This window comes from Camelus bactrianus, chromosome 2, assembly GCF_048773025.1.
Source record: "Camelus bactrianus isolate YW-2024 breed Bactrian camel chromosome 2, ASM4877302v1, whole genome shotgun sequence".
Lineage (NCBI taxonomy): Eukaryota > Metazoa > Chordata > Mammalia > Artiodactyla > Camelidae > Camelus > Camelus bactrianus.
In genome coordinates, this window is record NC_133540.1 from 83,685,567 (window position 1) to 83,709,795 (window position 24,229).

General features: G+C 40.0%; 1 protein-coding gene across 2 annotated transcripts in view; it reads left to right on the plus strand.

The window, feature by feature from the left end:
- Positions 1–24,229, plus strand: part of SLC4A4 (solute carrier family 4 member 4) — a 314,923-nt gene that overhangs the window by 1,132 nt on the left and 289,562 nt on the right. The window contains exon 1 of one of the 2 annotated variants that reach the window (XM_074344736.1): positions 11,935–11,992. The exons of the other annotated variant lie outside the window; for it this stretch is intronic. The gene's annotated coding sequence lies outside the window, so the exon portion shown is untranslated. Of the gene's footprint in view, positions 1–11,934; positions 11,993–24,229 lie in introns of those variants that run through there. 2 annotated transcript variants of the gene reach the window in all.

Consider the following 24,229-nt stretch of genomic DNA (forward strand, 5'->3'; position numbering starts at 1 on the left):
GGGACTTTTGGTGCCACCGAGGCCGCGGCCCCCACGTCACGGCCAGCCCTGAGACGGAGCAGTCACATCTCTCCCTGGCACGCCGAAGGCGGGGGTGAGTCAGGCAGATTCTCTGCAAGCGGCACACACAGTTATTTGAAATGGACTTGGAAAGGGGAGGAGGAGGGTAGACTGGGGTTTCTCTTGGCCGGCGACCGTGGAGCCTTCCTCAGGTACTGGGCAGCATGTGCGCCCTGGCAAGAAGAGGTGATTTCTTTTTTCTTAAGTGCATTTTACCCAGCCTTTGCCAGTCCGTTAATAAGAATGACCAAAGGAAGGCAGGAGTTGGGAACCACATCAGCAAACTGCAGCAAGCGCCACAAGGAGGGAGAAAAGTTATTAAAGAAGAAAAGCACAAACAACAGTACAAAACCCCTGAACTTGACATGAAAGATGAAGGAAGCCGTTCTACCTCTGTTCTAACATCGTAGAGCATTTTTCAAAAACATTTGCTTGTAAAACTTCTGTTTTTTCCATCCCTCCTTCCTTCTCAAGGCCTTACCTTCTCAGCATAATTGCCCGCAGGAAGGTCTTTCCAGGCTTGACCGTGAAGAGCAGTTAACCACTTTGGTTTACCCTCCTCATTCCTTTTCCTATTTCACTCCAGTGCTGGACCAAGTTGGTCCTAATTGGAAATCACGAACACTGGACTGTGCCAAACACACGTTGTCTCAAATCCTGGAACAACTCTTTTCCTAAGAGACACTGTGTTGTACCATATTTCCTTTTTTTTTGCTTGTACCTGGGACTTGGAATTAGAGTATTACCTGAATTAAGTTAATGTGTCCATTGCTTGTTGGGGCTTACGTTTTCATTTTGATTTGAATGAGTTCTTTAAAGCAGTTAGAGCACTATTCAGTAGCTTTTGATGGCCAATGTGATGTCTTTCGAAAAGGTTTCTGACTTGAAAACTCTCCTCCTTGTGCCTGTCACATTAGCATTTAAATAATTTTCATGGTCATTACGGCACTAAGATTGAAGTTGTTAGTGTAACTGCAATCAAAGAAGCATGTCTGCTTCTTTTTGTGTAGCTTTAACAACTGAGAAAAACTTTTACTTTCATTTTAAAGTTAAATGTAGTGATAAGATTCTGTTTTCTGTATACCACATCTTGAAATTGAGTGGATTTAACCTCATCCCAGAGTCTCTGGTAAGATGACAAGAAACTCCCACATGTGTGAATAGAGAGAGGAAAGCCATACTCTTAGGAGCTGTTGAGGGCATTGATCAGGGTGGGGGTGGGAGGGGTAAATGGGATATTTTGATGGTTCCAGGCATGTCTACCTTTGAGAAAACAGAAAACTAAGGGACCTGCAACATTTTGTATGAAGGCGTTTACAAAATGAGGTTTTCAGTATCATTTAATGTTTCGGGGTCACTGTGGAGCCTTACTAATGTATACAAGGCACCCCAGCCAATGAGATTGCCAGAATGTACTCTCACTTTATAATGATGTATCTTTTTTAGTTCATTTTGTTAACAAAAAATGACTTTAAATGTTTGAATGTTAGTGTTATTATTTTAGTCTTTTAAATGATTAGAATGCGTTTTGGGTTTACGACAAAGTGTGAAAGGAATCGTATATGGAGGAAAAATGTGATAGGAATTGGGTCGCCTTCGGAACAACTTCCAGCATGCTCTGGTGGTAATTTCATTTTTCACTGAGCTCAGGCAAGTACAGTTTTGAGGTTCTGATCTCTTCTTCTGGCCATAGCCTGTATCTTAAAGAAAAACACAGCACTGAAGGAAAGGAAGTACACATTAGCTGGTGAATCATGTAGATAATCAGGTTTCTCTGCCCGCCTCTGAGGGCGCTGCAGTCCACGAGGACTACCATTGTCAGGGGACAGAGTCCTGTGAGAATTCCCCGCTACTTAAGTGTGGCTGTACACATCACCTGCATGTTTCTTGGAGCCTTTTTTGTGTTCATTTTTAATAATGGGAATGAAATCCAAGACTGGAGTTGATAGATACAAAGACTGGTTGTGGAAAGAGCAAACTGAGAGGAGAAAAATCTAATGATGTTGAAAGTTTCTAAGTAGTTTTTTCTTGCTAAATGAAAAGGATCAGGGTACGTGATTTGATGGAACAAAGGAAGCTATAAGCAGAGCACATCTCTCAGTTCCCACTATTGACACAGTTTCTAAGGCCAACCTATGATTTATGAAATTTCTCTACTGTGGGGGAGCTATTTAGCAAAATACATAGTTTAGGAACATCCAGGAAGTTAATAAGACTTCACAAAACTAGATCTTGCTACTTTCAGGATTTTTTTGCGTAATGCAGAAATTTTATGGAGGGGAAGAATAATGTTTCTTTCATACCAGGTCAGGGCTACGTTGTATTCCACATACATTTTGCCTTTCTCCCAGTAGCTAAGCATTTGATGTGTTTATGTCACAAATAGAGAATAAGCTGCTGTCCTTCTAACATGAAGATGATATTTTGTATCCCCTGTGGTGTACACCATTAGTTGTTTTTCCAGTAGTGGAAATGAATTCTCCTAACCCATCCTTTTACCCAGTTCTTATGTCTGATGTACGTTTATACATGCACGTGCACACGTGTGCAAATACTACTCATTTGTCAAGGTGGCCGACTTTATTTTATCTGAAGCCATATTTATGGCTGTCATAATGATTTTGTGGCCATGACTTTTATTGCATTTCTCTAGTCTCAGCAATGCAATGGCATTTCAAACGCGGCATCAGGACAGCCAGCTATGAATGGTGATGGATTTACTTACCTGCTGTGGTGAAGAGTAGATACAGTTTTTCTTCCAATCTTCTTCATGATGTGCATGATTTTATCCTTCAATGATAAGGTCTTACTGGCCTTTGGACTAAGTTTTGTGTTGGAAAAAGTGGTGATAGAACTCGTTATGGTGAAACTATGTACATCTGTATTTGCTTTCAGAAACCTAAACACCATCTTGTTCTTTTCTCCTACAAATTAAGTAGATATAAGGGATTATTATGCTTGTTGAAAGATGGGGAAATGAAGACACAGAGAACTTTGTATGATTTTCTTAAACTAAGCAGAAAACTGTTGGTGGAGGTAGGAGCAAACATTTCATCTTTGAAATGATGAAACCGTGATACCTGTTTATTGAATGACTGTCATCAAATGAACAAATGCTGTTTCAGTCACAGCTTTTAAGGTACTAAAGCAGACAGACGTTGATCCTGGTATAAAGGGAGGGTTTCCATTCCCTGTTGGTAATCCTGCTCAGCAGTGGCCCCCTGTCGCCTCCCCTTTAGTTCAGGTCCTGCAGCACCTGCGGGCGAGTCACTGGTGAAGAGTTTTCCATTTGCTTGCGCCAGCTGTAGCTTCAGTCTTGAGCGCTAACTTTTGTTTTTTCATGGAGAATGAATACAGAAAGAAGTGACGTGAAATGAGGATGTAAAAGGGAATAAATAACCACCAACTGATATTTCAGAGTTTTTTTTTTTTAAGCTTTGTGGATTATTGTGTAGAAAAAGGATATCCTCTGTTTACTTGAATTTCTGTATGAGAAACCTTAAAGTTTTAAATAAAACTCGTAATATAGTTTTGGGGGATTTTAACAATCAAAATTAATAAAAATGCAAAATAAGAAAGGAACATATTCTTGAAAACTGTTGTGGTGTTGTATGAGTGACACAATTAGAAAAGCTGTTCCTAGTCTTGGGTAAGAAGTTAGCAGTTTCTTTTCTTTCTTGCAAATGTAGTCACTGGTTGATATTCTCCTGTACTATTTGCAAATAAGTAAACTTGCGGGATTTGGAATTTTATGTTAGTTGATTCTAGCTTTGGCCTGGAGTCCTAGTATTCACAGATACGGCCCAGTAACAACTTCATCTATTTGGAACGCCTGTATTTGGCATATTCTTCAGCAAAACAGCCTCTGAGCAGGCAAAACAGAGGGTTGAAAAAAAAAAGCATACATTACAGAGGCTTCACTTTACTCACAGGAAAGTGTCCCTTAGTGTCTGTTTACTTAATTCACGTACTGTTCTAACAGGGCTGATTATAGGTTTTCTAATCTGATAGCAAACAGTAAACTACAAACTAGAAGATGGAAATGGCCTGATATTGGCAGTTACACGGATAACATTGAAAAGTGCCAGAGGACAGCTTGGAAGCGGAGGAAGAGATAGACTAACTACTGAAAGCAGATGTAGGAATTAACACCAGCGTAGTTGCTGAGGACCATTCACACTGCCCTGACGGCATCACTTGGTTGCATTTCCTTCTCCCTCCTCCCTTTCTCCTTCCCTTCTTTCTTTTCTTTTTCCTCCCCTCCTTGCTGTCTACTTAAGTTTTTATTAAAATGTAACATGTGCACAGTTAGCCCATGTACACATGTTGTTAAATTAATAAGTAAACAACTCAGTGATTTACCGGTGAGTGCAGCCCTGACCCACTGCCCATGCTAAGATGCAAACTGTTATCAGGGGCGAGAAGCCCCCTCCAAGGATACCGTCCCTCCTGACTTCTGGGACTGTGGGTTACTTTGACCTGTTATTGAACTTTGTCTGAGAATGCGTGTTGTGTATCCTTGTGCCTCTCTGCTTTTGCTCAACGTTATGTTTGTGAGATTCATTCATGTTTTGTGCATAGCAACAGTTTGTTTATTCTCTTTGTGCTATAGTGTTCCATTTTATGAGAATGCCACAGTTAATTTTTCCGTTTTACTCTTGAAGGACATTTGGGTTTTTCCCCCATTTTTGGTTCTTATGAATAGTACTGCCCTGAGCGTTCTTATACCTGTCTTTTGGTAAACGTGGGGATTTGGGAAGTGTGTGTTGTGAGTTGAATTGGGGCAAGTCTTAGTAGATAGCGCCTTCCTTCAAAAGTGGTCCCAGCATCTTATGAGTTTTGGCTACCCTACATCCCTACAAATAGCTGGTATTAGCTTTTTTTAAATTTTAGCCATTCTAGTGGAAGTATAGTTGTATCACATTGTGGTTTTAATTTGCATTTCCTGGAGTACCTTTTGTACCTTTTTAATATGTTTATTGGCTTTTGATTTTCTTTTGTGAAGCACTATTTCAGGGTTTTTGCTCATGTAGTTTCTGCCCAATATGTTATCCCAAGTAAGAAAGATTTTAAAACCTGGGGAGTAAACTTGTTTGTTTAGGAAATTAAGCTAACCAGGCAAACTCATTCACGAGTGTTTCTATATAATAAGTAAAATAAATGAGTGAAAAGATTAGGAACATTTTGAACTTGTAACATCATGGTCTGGATCTGTGAGACCGTGTCCTAAAAAAACCAAAACCAAAACAAAAAACAAAACAACTTTAACACAACATGGGAAACCACACAGAACATGTCCTCCGTGTGTACCATAAATGTAGAGCATCTTATAATGTGGTACTGCCCAGTGGCTCATGGAGACGGGCATTTGGAAGGTATGGGTTGGAGAGTCAGCTCTCTTACTTGTGAGTGATTTGATTTGGAGAATTTAGAAATCATCTCTATCTCTTTTTTTTCATTATTAAAAATGATTGTAAAGCCCAATTCGTTCGAGGTGTTATGAGAGACAGAAGAGATGGTATTTATGAAACCTTGTTCAGAAACGTGAATGGCCAGACATGTTTAGTCATTATTATTATTGCTGTATTCTACAGCATACCTTACTCCTGAGTTGAATTGTGCCAACACTGAGAGCAGTTCCTGACATTAATAGATGTTTGTTTGCTGAATGAACGAGCAACACACTTCAGCATCTTTCTTGAGCTGTTACTCTGCGTGTTTCAAACTGTGTTTTACAATTTTTCTCTAAGATTTTTACTTTTTATTGCTAAAGCCGAGTTGGGACAGGGTTCATTAAACATCAGGTTGAAAAATTGAGTTGAATAGCCAGCCATTTCACTCTATAACTCACATCAACTTTCTGCCCCTGAGTAACACACGCAGGACCTGGAGAACCTTTGAAAATGATTACAGTGCTCTGCACCCCATGGATGAGCCCCCAAAGCTTACACATGGAATATTTTTAGCTTCTATAATTAGAATGCTGGCCAACAATTTCCAGATTTAAAATATTGTAGTGGTTTCTCCAGTGCTGATACCTTGGAAACCATGTCTCATGAAAAATGGGATATTTAAGGCTGAATAATAGCTGAAGACTGGAGCTTGTAGAGAGCTCTTTCAGCTTAGCGCGGATGAGGTGGTCCTTAGACGTGCTGATTATAACATCAAAAGCAAACTTGTAGCATGTACCTTATAAATGCTTGTGTAAAGCAGCAACTCTTAATCCTTTGAAAGGTCTGATTCTCAACTCTTGGTTTGATTTTCTGAACCTCTTTTTTCTTCATATGAAAAGGAGTTTAGTGACACATATTTATATTTAAATGAAATGGAATTAAAATTTGTATGATTTTTATTTTGGAAGATTACATGATAAACAGTAGTAGGTATCCCTTTGCAAAATCAGGCTGGCAGCAGAAGGAACTTGGATTTTTGTTTTGGACTTTTTTTTTATTGAAGTATAGTCAGTTTGCAATGTGTCGATTTCCGGTGTACAGCGTAATGTTTTAGTCACACATATACATACATATATTCGTTTTCATATTCTTTTTCATTGTAGGTTACTACAAGATATTGAATATAGTTTCCTGTGCTATACAGAAGAAACTCATTGTTTATCTATTTTATATATAGTAGTTAATATTTGCACATCTCAGACTGCCAGCTTATCCCATCCCACCTCCTTTCCCCCTGGTAACCATGTTTGCTTACTATGTCTGTGAGTCTGTTTCTGTTTTGTAGATAGGAACTTGGATTTTGATGTGAAAATCTAGATAGGTTTTCTCACCCAGACTGATTTTCTTTTCCTCTTTTCTTGTATTTGAGTTTTTTTCTTTTCTTTTGAGAGCTGGTGGTGGTAGTCTTGTTTGGCTGGCTTTCATCATTTAGCTGTCTTTTGGTACTCAGGGTTCTGAGCATATCACACACGTTGCTTCAGAGTAACATGCGTCAGCCTGCATTTTATGAGGACTTTCACATTTGAGGTAGCATCCCTTATATGTGCTTGAGCCAAATGTGGCTGCTTTAGGGTGATTTACTAGAGAAATGGACTCATCTGGAATAGTAGACAGCTTTTGTTTTCTGTTCCATTTCTGTGGAAAATGGAAATAAATACAAAGGGTAATCGTGGTGAGCCTTGTTAAACTACTGTTTTAAAAATAGTGAATTTCAGAAAACTTCATCTTCTGTTCTGGGTGACTTCATTCCTGTGAGAAGTTAAAGTGGGTCATTTAAAAACAAATCACCCAGGCATATCTGATTATTACTGTGTTTAAAGACTGGAAGCAAGGCTCCTCCCTTTGGGGTCCATTGGGCACCTGCAAATGAAAAAAAAAAATGGTGCTACTGGTTTAGAGAAGAGCAAGTATTTAAGGAATAGGATCATGACTACGATCGCCTCTCCCCTGATGTCTCATGAGTGTGGAGTGCTGTGGTGCTTCCGTTTCCCCTGCTCTTCAGCATGAAAGTCTGTTGTCTGTCTGTCCTGATGAGAAGATTCCTATATCTTGAACACAAACCAGGCTCTGGTAGCTTCGACCCCAGAATGCTCCTGAATGAAGTTCTGAAATGCTGTCTAGTGAAGCGTGGTGGTTCTGCGTGAGGACTGAGATCCTCGGGCAGACTGAAGGTTTGACTGGACCTTGAGAGTTGATGGCTGCCCTTTTGGAACTCTCCCCTCGCGTGTTGCATGTTGACTGCAGCTGCAGCGAGACCTCATGGGAGAGCTGCTTCCAAAATGCCTCCACTCCTTTGACCTCTAGAGACCATGTCCTGAGGAATGTCAGATGAGCACTCATGGTGCTGGCAGAGGATAGGGCCTGGTGCGGGGAGATGGCTAAAGGACTGATTACCATCGCCTTTAGAACATTGCTGAGCGTTAACAGATTAAGCAGAAACACACAGCTCACACGTTCGCACTTTGACAAACAGAGCTCCTTTGCCAGGAAAAAGAGAGAATGTGGATAGGAAGCGTCTCAAAAGATTTAGATAAATGAGATCAGATAATTTCCCTTGAAAAATACATTAAGTGATGAAACTAAAACACTCGTCCAAAGACAGCAGAAGAAAATATAATTCAGGCACTCACACTTTTTACTGCCAAAACTTTAGGTAGTGAATTGTACACTTTAATCGATCACTTTATTGCATACGGCTCTGCGCTGCCCTTTGTTTCATTATGTGTTCATGTTGTCTTCCTACATTTTCTGCTTTCTCGCTGCCAGAACTGTGTCTGACTGTCTTTTGTGGTCCTCACAGTGGCTGGCATATCTTATAGTGAAAATACTTAACTTAGTGGAATGGTAATTAGTTACTTTCAAAAATCTGAACAGACCAATCGGAGATGCTCAATCAAAGTCGATTTCTTCACCAGTGTAGTAGTGCTGATCGTTGCCATTAGGTCTTTCAAATATTTCTTGTGAAATTTGTTGTCGTGAAGTTTGGAATCCAGCAAATTTTGGGATGAAACTTTTGTTGTTGGGGTTTGTGATGTTTTATAGTTACTTGGAAAAATTATCTAACCTTTCTCTTTAGATATAATTCTATTTTATCTGTTCTCTGAATTGGACACAGTTTTATTCACTAATTTTTCGAGGTGAAAAACAAGTTGTTAACACTTAAAAACACTTTTTCTTGAAATAATTGCAGCCTTATAGGAAGTTAGAATATAGTGCAGTTGTTATGTAGCATTTACTCAGCTTCCTCCAGTGAACAGCGCTTTTAAGATTTCTAAAGAGGCACTGACCTAAAAAAAGTCTATAAGGAATTGTAAATTTTGTGCCTTCTCTGAAAAATACATGGGAAGTATTGTAAGAATGGCCAAATTAGGCACATCGAGTACTTGCTAGGTTTCAGTTAGAAAAGCTGAATGGGTCTGCCTGCAGCGGGCAGGGGAAAGAGTCATTCACTCACTTACATGTTCATATCCGTGAATTTGGTGTTTGCCACTTTCAGAATCATTCTTTTCTATTCACCATGTTGAATTAGGAGATTTAAATCTAGATTTTGTTCTCATTACATGTTTGGAAGATGTAGCACAAATATAAGTGAGGAAAAGTAGAACTCTATGGTACCGGTGTTAGGGCACCATGTTCATTCTAGGTTTTATGTAGAGGTGAGAGAATGTCATTGCATTCTGTGTAGTTATGTGTTAGCGTATATTGTTTGCCTTATAATATACATGCCTTATCCTGTGTGTGAATGTGTGATTGATATATTGAGACATTGCAGAATAGATATTTTACTAGTTATATATACATAATAGTATTACCAGTGAAATCTCAGTACGTTCGACTATTCTTTGGTATATTGCTACATATTACATTTGAACTCATATTTGAGTTCAGTTATCACCTCTTCAGAGGAGTCTTTTAATGCTGAATATTCATCCAAGTGTCTGAACCTTGTGAATCTTACCTAGATGGCACCCTTGAAGGTTTGGTCTTGTACCTCGAGACAGACATAACTGGGAAAGATGTAGGGGAATGCACTGAATATCATGAGAATAGAGGAGTGTCTTTAAGAGAACAGACAGAAAGCTATTTGAACAATGAAATCTGAAAGGACACCTCACCTAAGTCTAAATCCAAGCCTAAGGAAAGTCACGAATACTCTGCCCCAGATCCAAGATCACCAGCGGTTACAGAAGTTTAACATCAGAAAGAGTTCAAATTTGTGTAGTGGGTATTCTATGAGCAGCTTTTCACTCCAAGAGGAGAAACTGGCTTAAGAGGCCCAGAACAAATCTTTAGGTAGGTTGAGTATTCATACACTTTAAAAGAGAATATGGACACGTCTGGTAAATAGACCTCTTTGGATGATATTCTGTCTTGACCCAGAACTCTCTCTCAGCACTTTATTGAAGTCACCTATCATTTTGTGGAATTATTTCTTGCTCTTTGATGTCACTGTCAGATGTCACTGACAGTTGGTCCAGGGGATTGTGGGTCTGATCTCACTTGACATTTCCTATAAAGTTTACCTGCCTTAGCAGGTCTTAGCTCTTGACCTTGACCAAAAGGCACTAGTACAAGTGCATTATTACACCTGAGGCTATAAAATGATCAAATCACTTAACACTCCTTATAAAATTTCCCTGAATCAAGTCCACACCTTGCTGCTGATAAAATTAAATTGGGCGTTTCTGAATTAAAACCACCACTTTTGGTTCAGGGTTCATTTGGGATAATTCCTATACTCTGAAATAACTTGCTTTCCCAATTAAATGAAATCTATTTTGTACGTTAAAAAATCGTTGTGTTGAATAACTTAGATGTCATGTTGTGTTCACAAATTAAGTAGAAAGCTTGAAAAGTCCAGTGCCATATATTCCTGTTTGACCACAGCCTTTAGCTTCTGTGATGGAAGGACTCTAGTATATGGGCTTGAATAACACCGTGTCCTTTATATAAAAACCAGAGCAGCAGAAGAAACCAGGCTAGAGGATGTGGCCCAGGCTTTAAGCAGGCTGCTGCTTGGATTGGGAGCTGGTGGAATAACTTCTCAGTCCTGTAGAGACAGTGAGGGATTCAGTTCTAAAGTGGGCATACTGGGGTATGTGATCTAACGGGACCCTGATGACCTCGGGAGCAGTGATGGGACGGAGTAAGTGCCTGGAATGTGGGCAGTGAGTACCAGGAGTTGCCATCTGTGGAATCAAGGAAGGGGAAATAATGCTTTGAGGAGCCTGTCTCTGGGAAATTCAGAATGGGTCTGCTTAAGTTGCAGGAGTGGTCTGTTTATCTACTGTCATTAGAGTATGAGGTATTCACTTTAATTGAATTTTCTGATCACTGAAGCTACCTAATTAAGCGTCCAAACTAAAATTGTCTTATATGTTTCTAATGTATGTTATTCCAAAGTGAATTGCACATACTTATCTCCATAACAATATGTTGAATATAATTTTCCCTTTGGTTCATCTCTCGTGGTCATTATATAATTCAGTGTTGCTCTTGGGGCTGGAAGTGTGTGGAGCTGTTGCTCCGACACCAAGTGTTCCCATATTGCTGTGTTTTATACATTCTTTTGTTTATCCTTTATGTTGTAAAGAGGATGTCTTAGCTGTGTCTCACCAGGGACTAAGGGTCTCAGTTTTTGCTTACATGGTGGGCAGTGATGCCCGAGGTATTTATTTTCATGAGTTGAATGTATGTGAGGAAATGCAGTTTCATCAGAGGCTGTGGTGAGAGGTGGGGTGGGGGATGGAGGGCACGTGCTGTCTTCCCTGGGAGGAGGCGTTAGCCATACTGAGGGAGACCGTAGGGCAGAGCTGAGGACCTGTTTTCAGGAGGTGGTCTGGGAAGAGCGGGCTGGGAGAGGGCACTGGGGCACCCAGGCAGCAGAGCGTGGCTCTGCGGGGACGGAGCCTGAGGCAGGGGTTGTGTACTTCAGTGCCCGACAGGTTTAGCGCGTCAGGGGCCGGGAGAGAGCATCCCGGGCGGCAGAGCGGCATTCGCAAGTGGAGAGGCCCGAGCAGAGGGACAGGAAAGGGCTAGTGGTGAGCACGGCTGATGGACTCCTGAAGCCAGAGAAGGTTGCTGAGGCCCAGCAGGCATGTGGCACGTTTTGGTTATTGTTACCGAGACCCCTTTGTGCCTGTAGGCTGTTCAGGCCTGTGGGAACTCCCATGGAACTTGTTTTCCGAATCCGTGTCACTGTCGGTATTTCACTGGGCCGTTTATGAGCGTGGACTCTGGAGCCGGAGTGCCCGGGCTTGAGTCCTGCCTCCCGGACCGTCTTAGGCTGGGTTCCCTGGGAAACAGCTCCTGATTGGGCGGGAGGTTTACTGGGGCTTGTGCTGAGGGATAAAGCCTGTGAAGGAGTCAAGGAAGTCAGACTGAGCAGGCGAAGTGCGAATCAGTAGCAGCCAAGGCCTCTGCTGATCCTAGCAGGAGCGCTGAAGCCTGGAGACCTCTCCCAGTTGCCCTGTCTTGAGGTAAGGGAGCCAGGCCTTTCCCCCACATCAGCCAGTCCTGAGGTGTGGGCTGCCCAGGGGCAGGGCTGTGACCTTGGCTTAGGTGGCTCTAAGATGATTTCTGAGACAAGGCTGAGCTGAGCCTTGTTGGCCACCAGCACCTGCACCAGCCTGGGGAGCACGTCTGTTCTGAAGGGGAGGACCGGGAGGTACAGCATCACTGCCAGATACTTAGTGCCTCAGGGCCCAGGCCTCCCTGTGCTTCCAGCTCTTCATCCATACCTTCCTCATTTAATTCCTAGGGTTTAAGTAAGTAATGCATATATGTGAAATGCTTAGAAAAGTTTGTAGTGCATAGAATGACTTAGGTGTTAGTTAATCATGATCACACCTGACTTTATCAGCTCTACCTTTCCCTTACAATAAGTTCTTTTAATATGCTATGAGTTTGAAGGCCAATGCTATCATTATTATTTTTTCTAACTTGCAAGAAGAAAAATCTGACAATATCTGTAAGAAATCTGACAATATTTATAAGAAAAGTAACTTAATATAGTAAGTATTTTAGTAGTATTTGCAGTTTTAATTTTTACCAGAAGAAAGATGCAAAAGAAATAACCTCTGATGAGGCAGTTTGAAGGATTTGGACATACGGACCTTCCAAGCTTATGGGGAATGGCCTGCTGTTGAGCTGGGGAGTGGTGGCTAAAGCAGTGCATGGCTGGGTAATAGTGTGCAGCTCAGAAGGCCCTCAGAGACTTGGCCTTTGTCTTTCCTGTCACTCTGGTTCTAGACCTAAACATTACAACACCATCAAGAAATATAACATTGCCACCTAAGTAAATTGCTTCATTTCTAAAACATTTCAGAATCATCCTTTTCAATATTTCAGTATTTAAGTTCTGTAAATATAGAGCGGATCACCTGGAGTGTTTTAGAAATTTGGTTTTGATTCAAAGTAATGTTCTCATGGAGGCTCAGTCCCTGCCAGCTCATTTCTCATTCACTTGGGGACATGGCTAATTCCTTTGGACAGCTTCTATCTCCTTTATATTCATGTGGATGGAGAACATTTCATCTGAAATGACTTACTTGTCCCTCTTCCCCGCCAGGCAGCAACTATATCATACTAAGTTGTTTATTTTTAAGGAACTGTCTGATTGCTCTGTTAACATTAAAGCAGAGATAGTTAATTATATATCCCACAAAGTACTTCTTTAAAACATAAAGTGTGCCTATTTCTTCTGTTTGCACCAATAGCCCATTATTGGCATATCCTAATAAAGCCAGCAGGGCAGAAGAGGAAATAATAAGAAAAAGAATTTTTTTTAAAAAGGCTTTCCTTGGATCCATTTTCTTTCTTTTTTTTTTTTTTAATAACATTTTTTATTGATTTATAATCATTTTACAATGTTGTGTCATGAATCCATTTTCTTCCCCAGTTTTAAGTTGCTTACAGCCATTCTCAATTTCTTTTAAAGAAATGAGAATACTAGGAATGAACTAAGAAAAATAATTTATCTACATATTTGTTATACAGCGAGCCATAGAAGATGGGGATTATATGGAATACTTAGCAAATATCAAGCCGAGTCAATGAGAAGTTTTGTCTTAGCTGTTTTGACGTTACCTTATTTTTGGGTTGAACAGCGTGTTGCAGGTTCCGTGCAGAATGCCATAGTTACTTTTGTTATGTGAGCCAGGAGCCTCACTCTCACTTGAGCAACCAGCAGTTTTTTTTTTTTTCCTATTGAGATTAAGAATGTCAAACACGTTTAAGATTTCACTTACAAATTAAAAAAAAAAAATTTAGTAGGGGGAATGTTTGGGAGGGGTGAATATGGATAAGAGACTTAAGGTTGACTAATAGATGTGTAAAAGGTATTAATGTTTAAAGTGGTAAAAATTCATCTCATAATAAGCCCTTTCTAAAACCAAAGATGACTTTTAAAACTGCATTTTGGGGATTAAAATACATAAACCCTCTTTTTAGAGAAATGTGGCTGAGGTTGATGTAATGGAAACAAGTCTCATATCCAAGATTATGTCAGTACAGCTTTTAATTTTCAAAAACATGAAATTATGACATTTGTATATATGGTCTTTCACTGTGTAAGAGACATGAAGTAAAAAATAGTGTTTCGGACAAAATTATTTATGAGTTCCAAAATGGACATAGGTAAGAATGAGTTCTACTCTTGTGTAGTCAATCCCAAACTGACCACAGTTACCATGTGATGGTTTTCCGGAGCATGGCCTGATAGTGACTCTCTAAAAACCACTTCATGTTCCCTCTATTTTGAATGCAGGTGGATTTTGATGTGGTTTTTAGCTATGCTCTGGTGAATAGAAATTCTCAATCTTGGGCTGTTGTTTTGAGTTTTAAAATGAGTAAATTAAAACCAGAATATATTGTAGATAAAAAGGAAAAATTGTCTAAAAAACCCAGCTTTTTGTTTAAATAGAATGACATTACTTTCATTTAGAGTATTAATCAAGGTTAATCAGTTCTTAGATTATTCATCTAAATTTGTACATGTAATGCAGTCATGGACATCTAAATAAATATGTCTGCTTAAATGATCACTAATACAGTAGAAATACATTAAACTAGGTGTTAATTAATCTCATAGTTTTACAAATGAAATGTTTAGTAGATTCACTGTTTATTATATTTCTTAAATAAAAAGCAGAAAGGAAAGATATGTAGTAAACATCTCACTGTAAATTCCAGCAAAACTACATTATTAGAATTTACATCTTCTCTGAAAATTAAGGACTAGTTTTTTACTCACAGGACACTCAAAGGTTGACTGAAAGGAAAAGAGTATTCTGTATGGGTGTCAGCTCTTTGGTCTAATGGTGTAAATGAAATGGGAAAAAAAATGAGAAAGAAATCATGGACTTAAGACTAATGGTTCAATTTCCAACAGTAAACCTGGTGAGTTCACTTTAAGTGCGGTTTGCTGCAAATTGATGGTGATTTTTAGCACTTAGCTTCTTATCTCCAAAGCACTTTCCAAATGTTGAATAATTAATTGCCACCCACCCCCGGTGGGGGTGGAATAGCAAGCCTGTCTTTCTGTTTACCAGGAAACCATTATGGCAGAGTCTGGAAATGTTGATTTTTATTTTTAGAGGTTTCTGTGCTTTCCAAGGTGACAAGCTCTTTAATGCTGTCCTGGTTTCCAATGGCAGGGTCATGGGAAGAGTAACCAAGGTTGTTGAATACTTGAAAACTTTTTCTTCTCATTGTTGCCATTGTTTTCATCTCATGCCTACCTGCTCATCATTTTGGAACATAATTTACCAAAATTAGAGCAGTAAGTATTTGTCGGTTTAGTCTCTGAAGTTAGTATAGTTGCATCTCACTTGGTAAATTCAGAATTCGGGAAGCCTGGTGGAATGATGAGAGCAAGTCTGCGGGGCAGAAAAGTCACATTCCGAAAATGGTTTTAAAAGATCAATGAATCTTTGAAACTGCAGTTTTTGTAACTTTAACTTAACCTTGGAGTCTGAGGAATAATGAATATAGACTATATATATACTTAATAGTGTATTATGGGCAGCTGAGTTCTGTGACATATATAGAGGACAAACCTGAACAAGTAAGAAGATGAGAGGCTAATTTAGCGTAGAATGAAGTGCATCTTTGAATACTGGCGTTAATACATCAGGAAGGAGTTTGAGAAGAGAGAGGTCTTGAGGGAAGGTGCGATATCACAGGAGCCTTGAGGAGGGTGGGCGAGCAGAAGTGATGAGATGGCTTGGGGGGGTGACCACGGCCCACCAGATGATAATACCTGCGTTAGCCAGATGAATTCCTGGCCTGTTTGTGTTGCCAGCGTCAAGATGTCTACTGATTAGCTCTCTGGAGAGATGCAGTGTGAAGTCCCTGTGGCAGACGGCTGAAGGCTCTCCACCCCTCAGGTTCTCAACCTTTGAATAGAAAAGAGCCAGGGCCTTTCTTTAAGAGCAATTAACCCCTTTATGCCTTGAGAAACTCACCAGATAACAAAGAGAATGGTGTGGTGATTGTTTCTGATGAGTGCTGAGTTTCTTTGCATATGATTAACACCTTTAAAGGCAGGACAGAGTTCCATTCCTCTCCTTGTTTCGAGGACATGAAGCCCTAGGAATCTTAGAAGCCTCGGCTCATACCTCTAATGCAGGGATAGATTCTTAATTTTGAGGTCTGGAGTCCTAAGGGGGGCCTTCTGAACCCCCAGATATTGAATCCAGAATTTGTACCTATACGTGTTTTTGGAAAAGTGCATCTGAAGTATTCATGTTGTTAAAGTGGCGACATACACAAAACATTGAATATCTAGTCTAGACTAGTGTCCCTTAAGAATGTTTACTCAGCCCCCTCGGAATAATGAAACAAATATTAGTGTCGAGCTATCTTCTCCCCCCAAATCTCAGTGGGAAGGAAGTGAGAGCCTGTCTACTTTAGGATATTACCTTTAAAAATCTAATGTTTTCATTATTATCGGAAGCATCAGAAAGTGCAGTGAGGCAATCAAAAACAGTGAACACGGTTATTTAACTACAGTACGTTAAATTTGGAAAGATAGTGATCAAGTCTGGCTTATCTACAATCAGTCTTGGGGCTCTCTTACTATCAGATCTGAAGAAGGTGTGCCCATAAGGATATGGCAGCTTCCATTGTGCATTTGTAATTCAGCTTACTTTCCGACATGACCACATGACGTGCTCTGGTAGCATTTTTGTGGGAAACTGCTCATTGAAGACATACACATGGGAAGCAGGGGAGTTCTTTGCTTCCTTGTGGTTCCTTTTTAAGCAATGTAGTTGCTTTCCTGAATAGTTGTAGATTAACTTAATTTTTTTGTAAATAAGATAATGCTTATATGAAATTTTACAAATAAGATCTTTTTTCCCCTCATTTTTAGAAAATTGAAGTGTAGTTGATTTACAATGTTCTATTAGTTTCTGATGTACAACATAGTGATTCAGATATATATATATATACCCACACACATATTCTTTTTTATATTCCTTTTCATTTTAGGTTTCTACAAGCCATTACATATAGTTCCCTGTGCTATATAGTAGGACCTTGCTGCTTATCTATTCTATACATAGTAGTTAGTATCTGCCAATCCCAAGCTCCGAATTTATCTTTCTCTCCCTCCTTCCCCCTCTGGTAACCATAAGTGTGTTTTCTGTGTCTATGAGTCTCTTTCTGTTTTATAAATAAGTTCATTTGTGTCTTTTTTTTTTTTTTTTAGATTCTACATATAAGTAATATATGATATTTATCTTTCTCTGTCTGGCTTACTTTTAGTGTAAAAATATCTAGGTCCATCCGTTTTGCTGCCAATGACATTATTTCATTACTTTTTATGGCTGAGTAGTATTCCATGGTATAAATATACACCACATTTTCTTTATCCGTTCATCTGTCAATGGACATTTAGGATGCACAAATAAGATCTTGATTACAACTTATTAGGGGAAGCTTCATATATAAAGGAATACTGCAATATAAGAGACTTGGTAAATACTAGTGCAAAATATTACCAAAAATTTAAGATTCTTTATTTGAGTTCACAGCTGGCCCTTGATGGGCAGGGGTTTAATAACTTCATGAAAATAGAGCATGTTAAGAATCATTAGCTTATAACGTCAGAGTCTTATTATATATGCTTATCTAAAAAGAAGGCTTCTACAGTTTTGAAGATTTTGGACAACCTCAGACATTTAAAGGCAGGTCATTGATAAAGAATGAAATGATACAACAAAATGGAGCTCAAAATTGTTTAGGGCTGCTATGGTCTGAAAGTTTGTGTGCCCCCAAAATTCGTATGTTGGAATCTTAATTCTCAAAGGTGATGGTATTAGTAGGTGTGGCCTTTGGAAGGTGATTAGGTCATGAGAATGGAGCCCTTGTGAATGAGATTTGTGCTTTTATGAGATTCCCACAGAGCTGCCTGGCCCCTTCTGCCATGTGCGGATATACTGAGAAGTCTGCACCCTGGAACAGGGCCCTCACCTGACCAGGCGGGCACCTGGATCTCAGACTTCCAGCCTCCAGAACTGTGAACAATAAATTTTTGTTGTTTATAAGCTTCTCATCTATGATATTTTGTTACAGAAGCCTGAAGGGATTAAGACAAGGGCTAAAAGTTCTCTAGATTTATTACACAATGATGTAAATATATTTAACACTACTGAACTGTACACTTAAAAATGGCGAAGATGGAAAATTTTATGTTATGTGTTTTTCACCAAAATTAAAAATAAAAGAATTTAGGGCTGAGTACAGTGCTTGATAAACAATGTATTAGATTTAACAAATACCTAAGAAGATAAGAACCAGTAACTCTCAATTAACTGAAGGCCTGGAATTGAATATATGGATGGGAATCTATGAATAATCCATGAATCTCATTATGATCAGTAGTTGGAACTATTTCACCCATGAAGTGCACATTTATTTTGATTATGTATATGAAAAAAAGGAGAGGGTAGTTTCTTACTCTATTGATTGGTTTGGTTTTCATTTCCTCTACCATAATTATCTCCTGGAGGCAAATCATGTAGTGGTTAAGTATTCAGCCTCTGGCATCAGACTGGAAGGTCATATTGCTTTGCCATTTATGACTGTGGTCTTGGGCAAGTCAGTTAGCATCCCTGTGCCCCTCATCTGTAAAATAAGCATCCCAATAGTACTGATTTCATAGCGTTGTAGAAAATCAAATGCTATAAATGCTGTAGTATATATTGACAGCAGTGCCTGTCTCATGGTAAAGACTTAATAATAGTTAGTTTATTGCTACTTTTGGAGAGATGCCTGCCAATAAGATTGATAAGATACTGCAGGTTGAAAGGACAGCATGAAGAAATGAGATGTTGGCTGTGTTCCAGATGCTATAATCATCCCTTGAATAAATGAGAATTGATGGTTTACATTATTGACACTAGTGTGAAGTCTCTTGGAGATGTTTCATTTGATTTAATATGTCTAGACACATGGGTCTTCCAGATAGAATATTTCTAAGCCTATTAATTCAGAATTATAAAAATTAAAGAAATCTGTAACCATGAGTGAGGATAAATTTATAGGATGTGGTTCTTTAACCTTAAAAGAAAGTATGCCTGTAGGTGCAAATCGCTGTCATTTCACAGACACACACACACACACACACACAGACACACACACACACACACAAACTAAACAAGGGTCACCGACTGTGAAGTGCACTTTAAACTGTTGAAATCAGATCGTTTAGTGAATAAATGTAATTTTCATCTTTCTTCAGTGATGAAGGAAGCTCTGAAAGTGGGAAAGTGATGCAGAATTTGCTACTTCAAACCCCCCTTTACGAATCACTCCATGGTCTTCCAAACATCTTTGTATTTTTAAGAACTGCATGAAAGCCTTTTTTCCTTTTGTAGAAAAAATTAGTGCTTGAATTCTATTTTTTCTCTTCTTTCATTTACATTTGGGTTTAAAAAATTTTTGGAAGGCTTCCTTCCTTTGAGAAATGAAAGTAATATGATATATCAAGTTTATTACATATATCTTATTATTGGTTAATCATATTTTTAGAAATAAAAACTGATGATTGGAAATAAAATCTGACATTACACATTTTATCACATTACATTAAAAGAACTGTGCTGTAGTGTGTGGAAGCAAACTTGGTTCTGTTTTTTATGCTAAAATCTTATAATCTCATTTAATGATTTATCAATTATGGTTTTCCTTCCTATTGTGATATGTGCTTTCATTATTATCATCTGGAATCTTCCATTTGAAATCACCTTCCTGTTTATTATGGTTGTGTGAAAAGCAAGCTAACTTAATTAATTTAGGTTCTAGCATGTTGGAATCAGTTTTGCAGGTCGTCTGTATCATCTCTTTAGGATCCCAGATGCTACTGAGAAAACCCTCATTTGGATCTATGGTAATCCTTTGCCATGACCGAAAAATGTTTGACATGAGATGAAATGAATTTCTCTCAGCCTTTTTTCTGGAGTTTCTAGACTTGATAGTAAGAAAGGGAATGACTAGTTTTTTGTTTGTTTGTTTGTTTCTTTTTGGCCGTTGAATAACCATTAACTGGCTTAAGAGGAAATCATGGCCTTTATATAGACACTGTAAAGAAGCAATGACCTATAAATGTACTCAAAGTGACAACTGCAAGAAATATTGAAGTGCTTTTGAGCAAGTTGAGTTTGTAACCAATGTATTGTATGTGTTAAAATGACTAACCATTAATAATTTTTCTGGACAAATTTTTTTATGGGTTATTTATCACAAAAGATCATATATCTTGTGATCTCTGCCTCCCTCCTTCCACTCCCCACCCCAGCCCCAAGTAGAAGCTTAAGGAAATTAACCCAACTGAGGAGAATGCTTCCTTCTTGCTACTGGGAATGCTGTGTTTGTAGACAAAAAGGATGAAGAAGTATCTCTGTTAATCTTGAATAAGTAGAGTTCTTGGAGTTTGAAGCTCTGCAAAATTGTCTGTTAATGAGTCTTTCTACCTCAGTAGGCTATAATCTCCTATGAAGTGGCTGTGTCTTCCTCATTTTTTATTGTCACCAGTCTCTGTGGCTTGGACTGCCAAGTAGGGCCTCAATAAAAAGTTTAAGTGAGCTGAAGTGGAGGTATACAACCGTAGTAACACAGTCAAAAAGTGAAAAAGAAACAGTGTTGGATAATCAAATTTCCAAAGAATGGTCTGAAAAATCTGAACAGACTTCAGACCAAATACACGACAAAGAAAACTCACATTCAGAATGTTTTTCTTTGTAATTTATCTTGGGAACGTTTATTCATTTGCAGGTCCATGTGATTTCTAGATTGCTTTCAGATAATATCTTTGTATGCCAGGGTGACTGCATCATATACTTTTACTGCAAAAACATCTTCATTAAACAGTTTATCTTTTCATAATCACCTTCCCTCTTTTCGTTTGCTTACGCCTACAGATTTTGGGCTTTGGCTGGTGATTTAAGAAGGATTTATAATTTATTTGCTTTTAACAATATAAAGACATAGTGATACTCCTCTGATTTTATACCATGGTAAATTTAGATCTGTCATTACCATGCTTTATTTAAAATACAGTGGTTTTTATAGACCTCTGAAACGCCAAACAGTTTGCAAAATGAAAACATCAAAGTGGTGCATGGGAGTTTACACCCAGAGGTACTTTTATCAGAGAGATAGATAGATATTTTGGGTCTGTAACAGATTTCTGTCCATATTATCAAGAATATGCCGGCACAAAGTAACAGTGACCTTAGTGTTGCTGCATTTGAAAGTTTTAAAAACACGTGGGTATGTTTAACACGACTTCCTGATGTATGTGGGCATGAACCTGAGGAATGGGAACCCTGGCCCTGGAGTCAGGCAGATGGACCTCTACAGATCTGTCTTGCTAAGAAGGTAGAATATTCGGTAATTTAAACCCCCGTAGGTTGGGAGTAAACACACATTGAAAATACTGTCTCTGGAATTTTTTTTTTTTTAAATAAAGAGCTCATAGTGCTTCATGGATCTTATCAGAACCACATAGCATTCTCAGGCCTGAGGTTATGCAGAAGTGAGCTCTGTTGCTTATAGTTGAGGAAACAGGTACAAAGAAAGCAGAGGCTTGTCTGGAGTCATCTAAGTCGGGGGCTGTAAGATTTACAACCAGCTTTGTGGTTGTGATGACCGCAGTGCTGTGTCACCACGGAAGTCAGCCAGCTGTCAGGAGGCCGCATGGGCCGTTTACAAGACAACTTAGATGCCATCTAGGAAAAATCTCACTTTCCCACCTTTGCTTGTCCAAGTATGTCTGCCCTCATAGAGTCTGTCTTCCATCTGAAATAATCCAGGCCTCATTCCAAAATTTTCTAATTCCCCCCTGAAATTTTGAGGTCCATGTCTCTATTATCCTTCTCTGATTTGGAATACTCTGGTATTTTCTTAGTGTCCTGTGCACTGAGCTTTGGTTTCTCTCTTGGTGAGACACACAGTTCGTTTTAATATAGTCAACCTCCTCTGTTTAATCCTCGGGATAAGGAATGGATCTGGGCAAAACCGTGTCTGCCTGGGAAAGCAGCAAGGAAGGGGCCCAGTCCTCTGGGGCTGGGCAGAATGCGGGGTCACCCTTGCTTGGGGCAGAGGGTGGACACCGACGCTGACCTGCACTGGTCCGAGGGACTCACCACAAAACAGAGAAAAGCCAGGAGGTCACTAAGACCCGCATTGGATTCCACGGGGCAGGGCTACGTTGGGGTTGAAAAACTGGGATGTGAAGCCTGAGGCAGAGGTGGAGGGGGCGACTGTGGAGGTGGTGGCCTGTATTCCAAAATGGTAAAAAAGTGAGAACTGAGTCTAAGGCCTGACGACAGCTCAGAATTCGGTCTTGTCCTCCGTGCCCTGTGTGACTGACTTGCGTCTAATTTGTACCTTCTTTTATTCTCATTACTAGCAGTAATCCTGATTTTGCCTCCTTGCCTCCTATTGGCCTGTGAGGCAGCTCTTGATGTGTTACAGGAGTTAGTAAAGCAGAAGTAGAGGGCTCTGTTCTTATTTTTGGGATTTGCAGACACAGGTGAGCTCTGCTTCCAGGCTGGTGGGCTGGAAGGCAGGGGCCTCTTTTGCCTGCACACAGGCCCATTCTGCTGTGGAGAACTGGATTTTCACCGCACACCAGTTCTCCTAATGAACAGTCATTTCCGTGGCTGTCCTGCTGATGGCATTGACAGATGCAGGGAAAGATGGAAAAGGAGGAAGGAAACCTCCCTCTTCTCTGCTCCCACTCAGGTTGCTCCCTCGCAATTGGCACTCACTCCTCAATCATTTTCTCCATGTGGCCCCCAGGCACCCAGATGCGTCCCTGTACACTCTGTGAGTGTCCCGTGTGGAGAACTGAACTGCGTGGGGCTCCCTCTCTGACATCAGCTGACCCCGGGCTGAGGGGTGTAGAAGGGCCTTCAGCTGTGGCCGCCTCCCTTGGTTTACGCAGCCCTGTACACAGTACTTCAGAAAGTGTGTCATCCTCAGCCTGGGATGACGCCGGCCAACAGCTGTTAGAAAAATAATGGCCCCGTGGAGGAGGGGAAGGGACTGAGGGGGAATGGTTATTCATGCTGCTCCAGGTGCACTGTGGATTTTCTAAGCTGTTAACATCTCTTGATCAAAAAGTTGGTGAGCAAGAGAAAAAAGAAGTTTGGATTCATTTACTAATGCTTCTGAATCTTTTTCATGTCATAGAATGCTTAGGAAGTAATAATATTTGTACGGTACTCTGGGGTCAACAGTCTAGACATCTTGTTGCTGGAGGTGACGGGCCTGGAGCCCTGCCTGCTAGCCCCCTGGAGTGAGGGATGGACGTCTCAGCCCACCTGCAACGTGATCCCAGCACACTGGCCGGGGACCATCAGGAGTCACGGTTGACCAGGAAGCACTTCTCAGTCAAATACATTCTTTACTGGGAGCATGGGTTATGATTTTGTTTCTGCTGTGATCTCTTCATGTGCTTGGAACTTCCTTTTGTCTGAACTGTCTCATCTCTAATCTAGACTCAATAAAATACCTATCTTCGTATTAGCTATTAAGCAGGCTGAGAGAATAAATTGTGTGAACTCTTTGAGCACCTTGCAAGAAATACCCTAGATGATTGCGGTAGTATCTTAGCACTCTGGAAGTCATTTTGTCTGTCCTGTCCTCTGGTTAGTCCTGTCAGTTGTAGACTAAAACATCACAGATGGGCTTGTTTTGTTTTTGTTTTTTTTTGGTGGGGGGAGGGTGGAGAATTCATTAATTTGTTCTTTACTGCTTTTTAGTTTACTAAGAACTTTGTATTCTGGTCCTGTCCAAAGTGCAGATGGTTGTGCTTTCCAAACAACTTATTGTCATAATAGCACCCATTTAGAATAATCGATACATGCTCTCAGTGTCACTATTTTCGGCATCATTGGTTTAGTCCCTGAGGAGCAGGTGATGCTCTTCCACTGATAACTCTGGGTCTGCTCCTCTAGGACCCTCCATCCACCTCATACCTTTCCCTGGTCACTGAGGTTGGGGGACACAGCAGATGGACCCTGTGCCGGGCACAGTGAGGGCGATGATTCGGGTCAGAAAGATCTGAGTGTGAATTTCCTCTCTTAGGCTCTGCTTTCTGGGGCCTTTCCCTTCATCGCTCTGAGACTAGGCTACTTCCTAAATAAAATGGAGCTAATGGTAACTCTGGGGCTTATACATTATTGTAAAGCTCACAAGTGAAC